The sequence below is a fragment of the Ursus arctos genome, unplaced genomic scaffold, assembly GCF_023065955.2.
Source record: "Ursus arctos isolate Adak ecotype North America unplaced genomic scaffold, UrsArc2.0 scaffold_20, whole genome shotgun sequence".
NCBI classification, from domain to species: Eukaryota; Metazoa; Chordata; class Mammalia; order Carnivora; family Ursidae; genus Ursus; species Ursus arctos.
Window position 1 is genome coordinate 21,325,591 of NW_026622875.1, and position 14,359 is coordinate 21,339,949.

General features: G+C 42.6%; 1 protein-coding gene across 1 annotated transcript in view; it reads right to left on the reverse strand.

Moving 5' to 3' along the window:
* Window positions 1-12,441: 12,441 nt before the first annotated feature.
* Window positions 12,442-14,359, reverse strand: part of GRK7 (G protein-coupled receptor kinase 7) — a 53,534-nt gene continuing 51,616 nt past the window's right edge. Inside the window, exons 8-9 of the transcript XR_008960657.1 lie at window positions 13,990-14,058; window positions 12,442-12,540 (exon numbers count right to left, since the gene is read on the reverse strand). The gene's annotated coding sequence lies outside the window, so the exon portion shown is untranslated. The remainder of the gene's footprint in view (window positions 12,541-13,989; window positions 14,059-14,359) is intronic.

Here is a 14,359-nt window from a genome sequence, read left to right on the forward strand (position 1 = left end):
GTTTCGGCTCAGGCTGTGATCTCCGGGTTGTGAGATCAGGTGGTGGGACTGAGCCCTGCCTCAGGCCCCATGCTGGGTGGGGAGTCTGCTTGGGATTCTCTCTCTCTCCTTCTGCCCCTCCCCCTAAAATAAATAAATAAATCTTTAAAAACTTAATTATAAAAACATTGTTAATCATCACAACAATCCTGTAAGATATGCTACTTTGCGCACCTCCATTTTATAGATGGAGAGACCTTAGGTAATGTGACCACAGTCACACAGCTAGTAAGAGTGGGATTTAAACTCAGGCAGGTTTGATTCTAGTCCACATGTTTACCCATTTCCCTCTACTGTCTTTTAGCCAGGTTGATTCATTCATGATAGTGACCATTTACAAGAAGAGACTCTTGATTATTTACTTTATCTCCTTGAAATTCAGCCTGGAATCCACCCTTCTCAAAGTCAAACTCATCATCTACTTTGAATTCAGTGCAGCCTATGGAATGTTCATGAGTGTCACCTGTATCTCTGAAAGGTGTTTCTGAATGTTTATTTACTTGTTCAAAGTTTTGAGAGTTTTAGAAAGTACAAAAACTGGCTGACCCAGGTTTAGGAACTTTGAGAAATCCTAATGAAACCACTGAAGAGAGAGACAACTGGCAGTGATGGAAATGGAGCGCTGTGATGAGGTAAAGATTGAGAGAAAAGTGAAGAAAGAAACCTGGGAATGATTCAGAGCCTTGGAACTGCCGGCCCGACCTGGCAGAAGGATTGAGGAGCTGTAATCCAGGAACAGGCACAGTGTTCTGTGATGTGGGGTGCTGCAGACGGCACTGTGCACACCGACAGAAATACTAATGATTCACTCATAACCATTAAGTTCTGCCAGAACAGCCCACCAGAACGCTCAGATAAGGAAAGACAATGTCGCTGGTTTGACTGCTCTGTGACAAGTGAGTGTGTGGCTGGCTCTGCTGACACCCTGGAGCAAGTCAAGGGTGTCCAGGCTCTCTGTCCCCCAGCTCACAGCCCCAGACACCACAGAACCTGTCAGCCATTGCTCCTTCCTGCCACAGACAATTAAGACGTACCTTACCTCAAGTGGGTTATGGGGCTGGCAGGCTTTGGCATCAGGGACAGGGTATTAACCCGAAGTGAGGTTTTTCCTCAAGCAGGAAAAAAAAAGGCAATTGATAGAACTAAGGAAATGAGCTGAGAAAAAGCCAAACAAAGAATAGTGGTTGGATGATTCATGAGGTGGGGTACTCCTTTCTGGCAAAAAAACAAAACAAAACAAAAAAAACGGTATTATAAGATTGTAATCTGCTGGTGGCTGTCTTGTTCTTTAATGACCATGTTCTCTTTCAGAATTCTAAGTGTAGGTTAGGGCTGGAAAGGGGGAAAAAGTTGAAATGAAGGGCTTTTTTTTTTTTTTTATAAGCGGGTCCATTTCCTCTGCCTTCCCTTCCTGCGAGGGCTGCAGACCTGCCCTGCCACTGAGTCATGGTTGCCCCTGTCCAGGCAGTACAATTCATTATGTTTGCTGCCTTGGAAGACACGAGAAGGAAAGAACTTTTAAAATTCTGCCTTGGTTTGCTCCAAAGAGACCTGGGGATTATTTGCAGGTTACATTATTTTCCAGCCCAGTAACTTTTTCCTCATTGCTATTGTAAGTGCTTTCATTGTTTTAAGCAAATAATAGTCCAGGTGCAGCCAGGACTCTTTTCTTCTGACAGGAAGACCCCAGGAAGAGCTATCAATTAGTAACTGTTCACAAGATACAATTGGTGGGTGTTTGACATTTCCAGGGCTACTGAGGAGCTAAAATTTGGACATCCAACTCTGACCAGATTAAGGAGAAGGAAATCACAAACACTGTCTCCTCAGTCTGTACCTAGAAACGGTCTGCTTAAGAATAACAGTCTCTCGGGGAGTCAGCGTGGCCCAGTCAGTTGAGTGTCTGTCTCTTGGTTTTGGCTCAGGTCATGATCTCAGGGGCCTGGGATCGCCCCGCGTCAGGCTCCAAGCTTACTGCAGCATCTGCTTAAGATTCTCTCTCCTCCCTCTGCCCCTCTGGCTCGTGCTCTTGTTCTCTCTCTCTCTTTAAAATAAATAAATATTAAAAAAAAAATAGTAGTTTCTATCATTGATCAGAAAAGAAGTTTACGAAAATGAAGTTCGATTAAAAAAAAAAAAATCCTTCCATTACAAGGAGGTGACCAATGGCAGGTGGTGGAGGTTATAATAGTAGGGACAAGATTCCAGTCACACATGTGCACTTGGAAAACTGGGTGGGGACCAGCCTGGCCTGAAAGGAACTATAGATTAAATTTCCCTTCCCTGATCAAAAATAACAGACGTGCTGACAATCTATGGTTAAATTTGGGCTTTGGACATTGTTTACCTGGATTTGAACCTGGGATTCTCAGAGTGTTGCACATCCTTTGTCTAGTTACTTCCCCTCTTAGTGCCCCCTCAACTTAAATGTAGCATGGGCATATAATGGTACCAACACCGTGGGGCTGGGGAGGGATCAAATGATTAATTCATGGAAAGCAGAGTAAGTGCTCAACAGATGTTAGCTATTATTGTCATCAGGGCTACAACATCACAATAGCTCTTCTGTGCTACAGAAATTCCAGAAAGTTTTTAATTAGCTGTGCAATCTTGGGGCTGAATTTTCCTATCTGTAAAATGAGGGAGTGGTCCAGATAAGGTCCAAACTAACCTTAAAAGCCTGGAATTACATTGTTTGCATTTTCCTAATGGAAATATTGAGGCCTACAAGTAGTACCTGTCCTTGACACAAGGCAACCCAGCAAAGATGGGCTGAGGGGGTAGCGCCCACCCACCTCTGGTGCGGCTTGTCTTCTATTATCTTATCAGAAGATCGCAACCCGGGGCTCCTGGGAGTACAACCCTGTACAACCTTTCTGGAGGTCATCTGGCAATATTTATTAAAAGCCTTAAAAGTATTTATACCTCAACATTCCACTTCTAGGAGTTTATGCTAGGACAATGATAAATAATAAAGGATGCTGCAAGATAGCCACAAGGATGTTCATTACAGGATTATTTGTAATAAGGAAAAACCGGAAAATACTGATAATAAAAACAGTATAAACTCCTAGAAGTTTGGGATTGGGTAGACAAATTACGGTGCATCTATGTAATGAAATGCAGTTCTAAATATGATTAACAAGGAATTTTTTTTTGACATGGCAAGATGCTTACAATATATTGTTAATGAAAAAACAGATTATCAAATAATATATACATTATGACCCCAGCAGGTTAAAAACCGATATAGATGTAGATAGATAGATCCACCAAAAATCCATCAAATGAACCAAATCTATTACCAGTTCACTAAATCTATCCACCAAAATATGAATAGTGCTAATCTCAAGATACTGATTGGTATTTTCCTTTTTTTTTTTTTTAACCAATTTTATAGAATGAACATGTGCTTTTTTCTGAACTGTTTGTTTTGGAGAAATTAAAACATAAAAAGAGAAAGAATTGTGATACCTACTCCACCCCCATGCCCCCCATGGCCATGTGCCCATCAACTTCAGCAATTATTAGCTTATGACCAATTTTGTTTCATCTTCTATATTTAATAGGAAAAAACTACTTAAATTTTTTTCAAGACTGTATAAAAGGAATTATTTTTCATTTCATTCCAACTACAGGCCAAATAATAAGAAAATTAGTTCAATATTCATAGTGGTCCAGAGCATTGCCATTTTTAATCGTATCAGGAGCAAGTAAGAGCAATTCTGCACAGACCTAGGCCAGCTCTTCATCAGGCAAACTGAGATCTCAGTCAAGACTAGCTTCTGGTGCAAGTGTCAGAAACCCACCTCTGACAAGTGAATGTGGGGAACAGCTGGTTCTTGTGATCCCACTGGAGTGCAGGGAGAGGTGAAGGTGGCTGATGGATGCAGAGCGTCCCTAGGGCCTCGGGCTTATTACTGTCATGCTACTGACCTGAGTCCCAGGCACATTTACTCACAGCCTCTCAGCAAGGGAGGGAGAGGTTCCATAGGTCTCAGTCATACAACCAGGGGGAGGCTCTGATGGACCTTGCGTCCAGTCATTTCCCTGTGACCAAGGGGACCATGCTGAGATATTTAGAGGTTCTAACAGTAACAATAATCATAACAGCAGCAATTTATAAACATACAGCATCTGCTCTGCGCCAGGCACTGTCTAAATGTTATATGTTAATACGAATTTAAGCCTCATAACCCTAGGAGGTAGGTGCTATTACTAGCATCATTACCTTTTTAGAGATAGGGAAATTGAGACCAAAAATACCCAAGCAACTTGCCCCTGGTCATACAACCAGTGAGTAACAGAACTAGGATTCAAACCGAAGCAGCCTGGCCCTAGGGCTGGTACAATGCATCACTCCGTGATTTGATTTCGTTGTTTGAGAGTTGGAGCACCAAAAACATCGCGCCTCTTACCATATGCAATCCAAGTCCAAATCACATCAATTTCTGGATTAGGGTAAGAAAGTTAAAAAAAATTAATTTTTCCTATGACTACTCTGGCTATCATCACATGTTTTTCTCATGGTTTTGGTGCTGGTGCCCTAAGTAACACTGTCTGTCGCTTGGATAACTTGCCCCAGGGTTTGAGAAGGGATTTGTGGCAAGCAGGCAGTGCACAGATGCAGCTTGACTAGCCAAAGGTGTGTTGGGTGCCCCCGACCCCACAGGAAGTCCTCCAGGCCACTTTGGGGACTCTCACTTTTGGGGTTCTGGCAGCAGCCTACTGTAGACTCGACAACTCACTTCTGCAAAGGTTAACACGCATTCCTCTGCCTTCCCTTCTTTCTTCTTTCCTTCCCTCTTCTAATCTTTAAACATGTTTGGCAGCAAGTAATCAGAAACTCAACTGTCAGTGCGAATCTAAACTCTAAAGAGACTATGATTTTTTTTTTAAGGATTCCCCCCCCCCCTTTTTTTTCTTTTAAGATTTTACTCATTTGTTTGTCAGAGAGAGAGAGAGAGTGAGCACAAGCAGGGGCAATAGCAGGCAGAGGGAGAAGCAGGCTCCCTGCCGAGCAAGGCTTTCATGTTCTCTTACTCTCAGGACTCCGGGATCATGACCTGAGCCAAAAGCAGGCGCCCAACTGACTGAGCCACCCAGGCATCCCAAGGCTACGATCTTAAGAAGTCTGAAAGAAGGAAGGTCACTCAGTAGGTGTGACAGCTCAGTGATGTCATCAAGAACCCAGGTCCTTCCTTCTTGCATCTCTGCCCCCTTGTGTGTTAGCTCTTGCTTTCAAGCCTATGATCGCAGATGGCTGCCCCAGGGCAAGGAATCATTATCCTCTTATAAGACGACAAGCATAAAAAAAGGAAGGGGTCAAAATGGCTTGCTTTCACGTGGCTCTCTTAATTAGGCCAAAAAATCCACCTAAAAACAGTCCAACAAGCAGCTGTTTACTCTCATTGGCCAGGGTGAGGTCACATGACCATGCCTAGACCAATTACTGGCAAAAAGACGGATCAGAATTCATCCTCTAGGTAAGGGCAGGTAGCTTCCCTCAGAAATATTTGGCATCTGCATGCAAGGAAGGAGAGATGGTTTGGGGTAGGCTGACATATAACTCCTTTCTCCTTCCGCTCATGTCTTTCCTCTAAAAAGGCCTAAAAGGTAGAAGGCCTGGGGCAGGGTCAAGGTCAGGTATGGAGAACAGGGAACATAGTCTACTCATTAGTAAAATTCATAGTTACCTTTTGTAGAATAATTTAACCTTGTGTTTTCCTACGTCTCTTAAGGCCTCAGAAAATTCTTTAATTCCAAGGCTGGAAAAATATGTTATACCCTGTATTAGTTTCCTATGGCTGCTGTGATAAATTACCACAAAATTAATAACACAAATGTATTCTCTTATAGTTCTGGAGGCCAGAAATCCCAAATCCAAAAGTTTCACTGGGCTAAAAGTCAAGGTATTGATTGTGGGCTGGTTCCTCCTCAAGGATCTGGGGAGAATCCATCTCCTTGCTTTATATAGTCTCTGGTGACTTCCTTTATCCCTCAGCTTGTGGTCCTTTCCCTTTCCTTCTGTGTGCATGACTCCACCAGTGGCATCAGCTTCTCTGCATCGCAGTTTTCTCTGACCAATTCCTCCTCTTAGAAGGAGAGTTGTGATTATTCATGAAGGATCATCTCCTTAATTCAAGGTCCTTAAATTGATCACATCTACAACGTCCCTTTTGCCATATGGCATTTATAGGGAATTAGGACATGAATATCTTTTGGGGCCATTATTCAGCCTACCACACACTCCAATACCTGATCGTCCAATCTCAGAACTTTTAGAAGGGGGAACTTCAGGGCAGGAGGGAATACTAATGTTTTCTCAGTGATGTTCAGTAGCCCAGCAGCTCATAATTGCAGGTTTGGGGGGGGTGGTCTATGGCTTAGGTTTGTGGCAGGTGCTTGGGGTGGTGTTTATGCCTGAAGGATAGAATTCTCATTAGAAGGAAGTCTTTCTCAAGAGTCTATGGGGGGCACTTGTAACTCTCTCTGTTTTATATTTTTGCAGGTAAATGAATCATGTTTGCTTTAAATCAGTGCATATGGAAGAGGTGGCAGATCCCATTAATGTGAAGTAATTTTAATCAAATGAATCGGATGCCAACATGAGCTTCATCACACTTTTAATGAACCCCCACTGTGGAGTGATGATTCAAGCTATCAGGACATTATGTAAAATTTCTGGAGTGAGTTTATAGACCACTCAGTCCATTTTCCTATCTCTGTATTTGTTTCTTTTTTGGTGGTTGTTCTGTTTCTGGCGCTTGCCCCTGGCTTTCATGTTCTCTTACTCTCATCTTTTAGATATTGGTAGCTTTGTATCCAGCTTTCCCCAGCATTTCTTAGCCTTTCTGTCTGGTGAATATCTTCCATGGGCTGTGCCTTGTGACTCTAGTTGGTTTCTCCCCTACAACCTTGTCTACCTCCTAAAAATGGAACCAATCTTGGGGTAGACCTTGCCAGATTCTGGACAGAATCACAACTAACCAACCACAGTTTATTTCAGGGGCAAGTCAGTGAAGTGCTGGTAAATGCTTAACAACCCGCTCTCCAGGAAAACAAACCCTGAATTGTAGGATTTGCTGTTTTTTGGGTTGCAGATCTACCCACGGTGGCCTAATTCAAGCTACCAAGGTGAGGTCAGGTGAGGCTGAAAGTGGAGTTAAGAAGAGGTGCGCACCGTCCGTTCCAGTATGCCATGGGGCCAAGTGCAGGTCTGTCCTGATGACACAGTATTGCAGTAGTCTGCTACCTTCCAAACAGGGAAGAACTAGTCAAACATTCCCTCTGGAATTTTTTGCAAAGGAAACTTTTCACATACATTCTCCCCAAGTCAGTTTTGGCATGGAAGTATAACTGAAAGTAAACTTTGAGTTAGAATTGCATTTTACTCATTGTCTTCTCCACTGTTCCTTGTTCCTCGTGTGGAGTAATATTGGCCTATAGTCACTTGTACTGGCAGGACAGTCACCATGCAAGGGAGGTGAAAAGCAATGGGTTCCTTCTATGCATCTCCAGTGTTACACACAAGAAAATTCTCAACTTCATAAAACATCTGAGATGAATTAGCTGAGCTTTCTCTGCTACAGGGAAAAAAAAGAGTGGGGGGAGGTGGTGGGTGGGAGAAGGTGAGCAGATACAGTAGGTCACTTAAATTTTCAGAGAATCCAGATGTCGGTTAATGGTTTCTACCGTCTTCTTAAACTCCTCTTCCAAAATCAAACGGAGGGATTTATTTCACATCCTTTGTGCATCGCCACACATGGTGGAGTAGTGCAGGGCAAGTGACAAAGTGATGAGAGTGGACTGTGGGAGGGAGAGGCAAGATGACTGGACAGTCCATACACTGCATGTCAGAACTAAGTGACGGAATTGATCAAACGCTGGACTATGAAATGTTGCCAGTAAAGACACATAAAGTAATAAAAACAGTGAAAATTCCACATGCCTGGGCAAAGTTCTGCCCCGCAGTATCTGCTCTTCTGTTTTACGGGCCTAGCCCGGAACATAACTAAGCAAAGGCGAGGGCCGGAGGGCACACCACTCCCCACGAAGCGGGGCGCGGACAAGGGCATCCGAATGCTTGTTTGGTTGCGTTGCTATTTCACCATTGTCTGCCTTGTTACCAGTTATGACATGTACCCAAGCAGCCTTCTCCCCTGCATTCCACTGGCATTTATTAAAAAAACATTCACCGGGATCCAGTCTGGATGTGTCTTTTAGCCTGCCTGTAACTTTCCACTTTAAGGGAGATGTAATAAGGACTTAACAAGTCCTAATTGCACAGCTTTTTAAGAACAAGGATTTTAAAGCATAAACCTGGGAGAAATTCTTATAAAGAGGAAAGGAAGAGGGAGAACTGGATTCTGGTTCTTAACTCCCCCTAGGCATTATGCTCCTTGGCCTCACCTACAGAGAAGCAGGAAAAATTATTGATCCACATTGGCTCATGAAGATATCCAGCCAAAGGGGGAAATACTCAGGATGGGCATGGTCTGTCTTGGGCTCAATTCCTGTCTCCTACCACAGGCCTAGTACGTGGTAAACCCTGAATTAATATTTGTTGAAGGAATGAATGTATATGGTTATTTTTGAGGAGACGAAGAAATAAAGAAGTATAGTTTCATAAAGATTTTTCTAAATATCGACACCCGAGCCATTAGCCCATAGGACCAGAAGTTGGGTGAGTAAACGCAAGGTCCAAGGTACGAGACTGGAGCGTTCACTTTCGGTTTTTGTGCACGTCTCCATGCTACACTCGTGTGCTCCTGAGACTGAGCGCTGCCTTAAATATTGTGCCCAGGGTGCCCTGCTCACCTCACTCTAGTCTCAGCCCCGCTACTCCATCTAGGGACCAAAGAATATTTCTTGGAAATTATTTCTTCCTTCAGTTTGGTCCTCTAAGTCTGCTTTGAGCCCCACAGGAGACATTTCAGGGAACAGGGACAGAGGCAGTTCCTACTCGGGAAACCAATGACCTCAGAGCCAAGAGTTGTCAGGTGGACTTGGGTTTACTCAACACTTAACCGTGTACTTGGAGAAGCCTACTAACCTCTGGAGCTTTCTTTTCTTCATCAATAAAATGCAGAAAAGAATACCTACTTCACAGGATGACTGTGAGCCTTGGGAGTAATACACAAAAAAATGCCAAGTACAGTGCCCGGCACATAGTAGGTGCTCAGCAAATGGAAACTTTTATTGCATTATTATTATTGTTGGAAGCAGTAGTGGTGATGCTGGCAACACCGCCTGGCCAACTCCTCGAGTGGGAGCAAGCACACATGTGGAGCGGCCAAAACAAATTTGCAGAAGCTGTATTGGAGGACAGAATTGATAGATTTGGGCAAACGCAGGTGGAGCCCTCACTTGAGCTGGGCTAGTTTTCCTGTTATTTTCTCTAGTTCTGACCACAGACTATGCTTACTTGATCATCTATACTCATGGACAACAGATAATTTTTTAGTGTAAGTATGTCTGGTGCAACATTGGGGAACTAATGATACTAGAAAAAAAATTAGTTTGTTTTCTGCAGTTCAAATGTAACTGGACATCCTGCATTTGACCTGGCAAACCTTGCCGGGGAGTTGTTGGTACAGGGACTTGAACATGGTGCCTCCCGCTGGGTGTGTCTCTGGACTGCATGTTTGCATTGACGGCCTCAGTGGTTCAGCACACTGTGTACTAGCAGGTGAACCTCTGAAGCGGTCCTTGGTTCTTCTGGCTCCCGGCTTTCTCCTCTCTGCCTCTTTCCCCAACAGCGTCTCCTGCGGCATGCAGGAAATATGGTCACGGCAGGAATGTACTTGACAACTGGCGGTGCAGATGGGAGAGGCAGGGCGAGGAGAATTGGTTTAAAAATATATACTAGTCAGCTGTCCCCACGCACCTCAACCAAACTGCTGGGGAAATGCTAGCTGCTTTCTGGGCTTGCCACCATTCCCACCAGCCCCCTAATTTGGGGGAGCTTCTTTCTGCTGTGTGTTTCATAATAGAAAAAAAGAGAAAGGGCTCTTGATGAGAACTTCTGTTAATGGAAGCAGAATTTCAAAAATATGCCTCAGGTTCTTTGATGGTATTATGACATTCTGGGTTTTGTCAATGGATAATCCTCCAAAAAAAAAAAAAAAAAGTAAAATCATGACTGCCATACAGAAATAAAAATGAATACATGTTAAAGGTTTTTATTTAACTCATTCATGAGGAAACTGGTATTACAACCAGTTGAAAAGAGTAATGAAAAGCATACATCTGTATGCAATAAAGGAATGTTGAAATGAATGAGCAAATAAACATAAAACTGGTTTAGGGGGTGTTGGGCTGAGTTGTACCTCTCAAAATTCCTATGTTAAAGTTGTAACCCCCGGTTCCTCAGACTGTGACTGTATTGGAGATAGAGTGTTTAAGGAGGTGATTAAATTAAAATGAGGTCATTAGGATGGGCCCTAATCCAATATGACTGGTGTCCTTATAGGAAGAAATTAGGACACAGAGACCCACAGAAGGAAGATCTCCTGGGCAGACAGGAGAAGATAGTCTTGTAGAAGTCAAGCAGAGAGGCCTCAAAAGAAATCAACCGCACTGACACCTTGATCTTGGACTTGGAGCCTCCAGAACAGTGAGATAATACATTTCTGGTTTTCAAGGCACCTAGTCTGCAATACTTTGTTATCTTAGCCCTGACCAACTACTGCAGGGTGGGGGTGGGGGCGGCGGTGGGGGTGTGGAGGCCGTGGGGGGGGGGGCGGTGAGGTCATTTGCAGGTCTATAGACAAGAATTATTTTGCATTCCCTTTAGTTATCTAGTTTATAGAGTCGTAAAATAGCTCCTTTAGAGTCAGATAACCTCGTCAGTTAGTAGTAAGATAATTTATGACTAGGATCAATAAATTACTGCTTGTGGGCCAAATCTAGTCCTACTACTGGCTTTTTATAAATAAAACTTTATTGGCACACAGCCATACTTACTCCTTCACACATTATCTTTGGCTGCTTTCCTATTACAAAGGTAGAGATAAGTAGTTACCATTTCCAAAGTCTAAAATATTTACACTCTGGTCTTTTACAAAAGAAGTTTGCATATCCTCCTCCAGGCAATGCATAGTTTTCCACTGAAGCACAAATGTTTCCTTACAATCAGAGCTCCCTTCAAGGTCATTTGGTCCAGGGGCTCCCAGATTTGAGATCTCACGGGTCCGTAAAATTTCAAAAAAAAAAAATTTGAGGGATGGTCAGAGGGTCTCCAATTTTAATATCATAAAAGATATTATATGCATATATATATATATTGGTGCAAAGGTGATTTTACTAAAGCACGGGGATAGGAACCACGGCAGAAATAGCTGCTGCATAAAAAAATATTTTGAAGTGAATAGTGCATGAGAAACTTTGCTTCATTGTAGTACTTGCTTTCATTTCTCTGAGGTTTGGTAACACCTTCACCACAGACCACCACAGTTCATGGTCTAGATTGTGGAACCAATAATCTGGCCCAACCTTAGGCACCAATTGCTGGCTCTGTCCAGGGAGACTCTGCTGGCTTAGACCAGGAGTCCAGGTCTTTACTCCAGGATCCAGGCTCATACCTGTCAGCCAGAAAGGGGTCCTCAGGGACTGAGTATTGCCAGAGCCAGCCTGGGCATGCCCCACACATCCAGGTCCAACTATGATGAGCCCTGAACTGCTTTAAATAATATACTTTTCCCTGATTTTTAAAATAAAAATGTGTTCAGTACAGAAAACTTGAGAAAAAGTGGGAAGAACAAAATTCATCTCTACCCAGAGAGATACAAAGGTTTACTGACACACAGGGGCAACAAAACCACTTTCCAATCTAAAAATCCTGAAGGGAGAAAACCCAGCATCTCTCCCCAAACCAAAACGGAGCCTGGCACACGGCAGGTAGCAATATGTACTGAACAAATAACTAAAACTTAAATAACTGCAATTATTTTTCCTAGATGATCCAAGAAAACACAGTAAGTTTTTGAAAATTTTTTTGATCATCCAAATGGCTAAAATGATATTCTTCCCAGGACCCCCCCCCATTCTTACATTTATTTTTTTCCTTGTATCTTTTTTTTTTTCAATTCTTAAAATTTAAAACTGCCCAGGACAACTCTTTAAGAAGCACGGATTATGTATTTTCACTTGTTTTCACGTCCAAACAATTTACAAACAATAACTCGTCTTATTACTAAACTGCCCTAATGATACATACAATATAATAACCTTTAAAAATTGATCTGGTAGACTCTCATGATTTCAAGACATGCAATTTCTAAGAACCCCAATTAATTGAATTGTCACTTCCATGCCTGGTCACCTAAATGAAAAACATCTTAAATCTGATCTTGAAAATAAACAATTGAGAATATTTTTTAACTCTTTGTGGTGTGCAGTCTTAAACTCAGTAATTCACTGTTTTCTATGAAAGCCTCATGCGTACCTTCTGCTTTCAGGGCACCTCTATATCCCTTCCCGCAGCTTATCCACCTCCTCCTGTAGGAAACAAACATTCCAGATAACTCCTGACAAACGGGAAGAATAAAGACGACTTCACTCTGGTTCTTCTTGTCTGAATACCTCACTCATAGATGTGTTCCTTTCCCCTGATGTTTCATTATGTTTATGAAACTTTTCTATAAAAACGTAAGCTCATTTTCACTTTTGGAAAATAAGCAAGCATCATCCCCTTTCAAAAATCACTTTCTCCCTTTGCTGAGACATCTGGTTTTGTCTTAAGTCTTTCCTTGAATCCCACCCACAACCTGGGCAGATGGCCCTGCATTCACTTATTTCTCTCCATCTGTGGTATTTAATCTCCCCATCAGTTCTGTCTCTCACATGCCCCACTCTTGTAGCCAGAAGCCCCCTTCACTCTGATGTGGCCCAGGTGGGTCCTGTACCTAGCATGTGGTGATGATGGGGCCTGGGATGGACTCCAATGTCTCCATTTATTTTAATTAGTTTTTTCTTTCGTTGTGCATAAAAACTTTCCTTTTAAACTGCTCCCCAGGACCCAGCTCTCTTCCTTCTCTCACCTCCTTTGGAACTTTTAATAAAGGTGGCCAAGTTTAGCTCTTACAAGTTTGTTTCCTGACCTAGAATCACTTGACCAGCTGCTACTTACTGACTATAGTCTTCAATTTATTATGCCCCTACTATATGCAAGTCACGTGCTATGTGCTTCATATACATTATTTCTAGTCTTTGCAACACCCCTGAAAAGCTGTGTGACCTTGGACAAGCTACAGAACATCTCTGAGCTTCAGCTTCTCATTTTTAAAAGATTTATTTAGTAATTTTAGAGGGAGAGAGGGAGCAGGGGAGGAGGGCAGAGGGAGAGGGAGAGAGAGAATGCCAAGCAGAGCCTGCTGAGCACAGAGGCCGATGATGGGCTCGATCCCATGACCCTGAGATCATGACCTGAGCTGAAATCAAAAGTCAGATGCTCAACTGACTTAGCCACCAAGGCACCCAAGTTTCTCATTTAAAATGTGAATAATAACAATGACAGGAGTCTGCATTCTATACCCTACACCATATACCCTCTCTCAGACAGTTTTCTTATTTTTCTATGGTGTCCCCCAAATGTCCAGGATAGGGCTCAAGGTGTAACTTAGCTCAACACGTATTTACTTGGGGATTGTTTGAATATAGTTATCTTATTCAATTACTTTCCTGAGTTAGTTCTAAGAAATGAAACACAGATTTGTATTAAAGTTTATCAAAAGCAGTAGACACGCACGTTAAGGAACCAATGCAATAAGACATTACTTTTAAATGTCTAATTATAAAGCTAAATACTAAGACCTTTACTCTTGGAATGCTCTGGTTAATTGGATTTGTTCATTGTGAATTTGTTTTTTGTTAAAATAGACTTGTTATGAATTTTATCAAATTTTAATCTACTTTCTTGCCTTAGGAAAAAGAATTTGCTGGACACACCTGTATCTGCTTTGATGACCCGGGACTCTGCAGTATCTCCAGGGCAGGATTTGGAGCATCAAGAGCTTGCTGAGGACAGAGAAGGAGCAGGAGGGTGAGGAGCAGATGCACTAACCCGGGACTCCAGTCCCAGAGGATTTCTTACTTCTTACTATGCAGGGTCTGGCTAATGCTGTCTTGTAGTTGAGGATTACTGTTGGCTGGGTTCCAGTTAACCAAATATTTTTGGACCAGTGTTTTTGCAACTCTTGGCTCCCGTACTCAAGGAATAAAACTTTTAGAATTATTTCAGCCAGGTTTGTCCCCACTGGCACTAGTGAGATTTCCTTATGCACACATACATCTTTTTTTAAAATCCTTTCTTAAAATT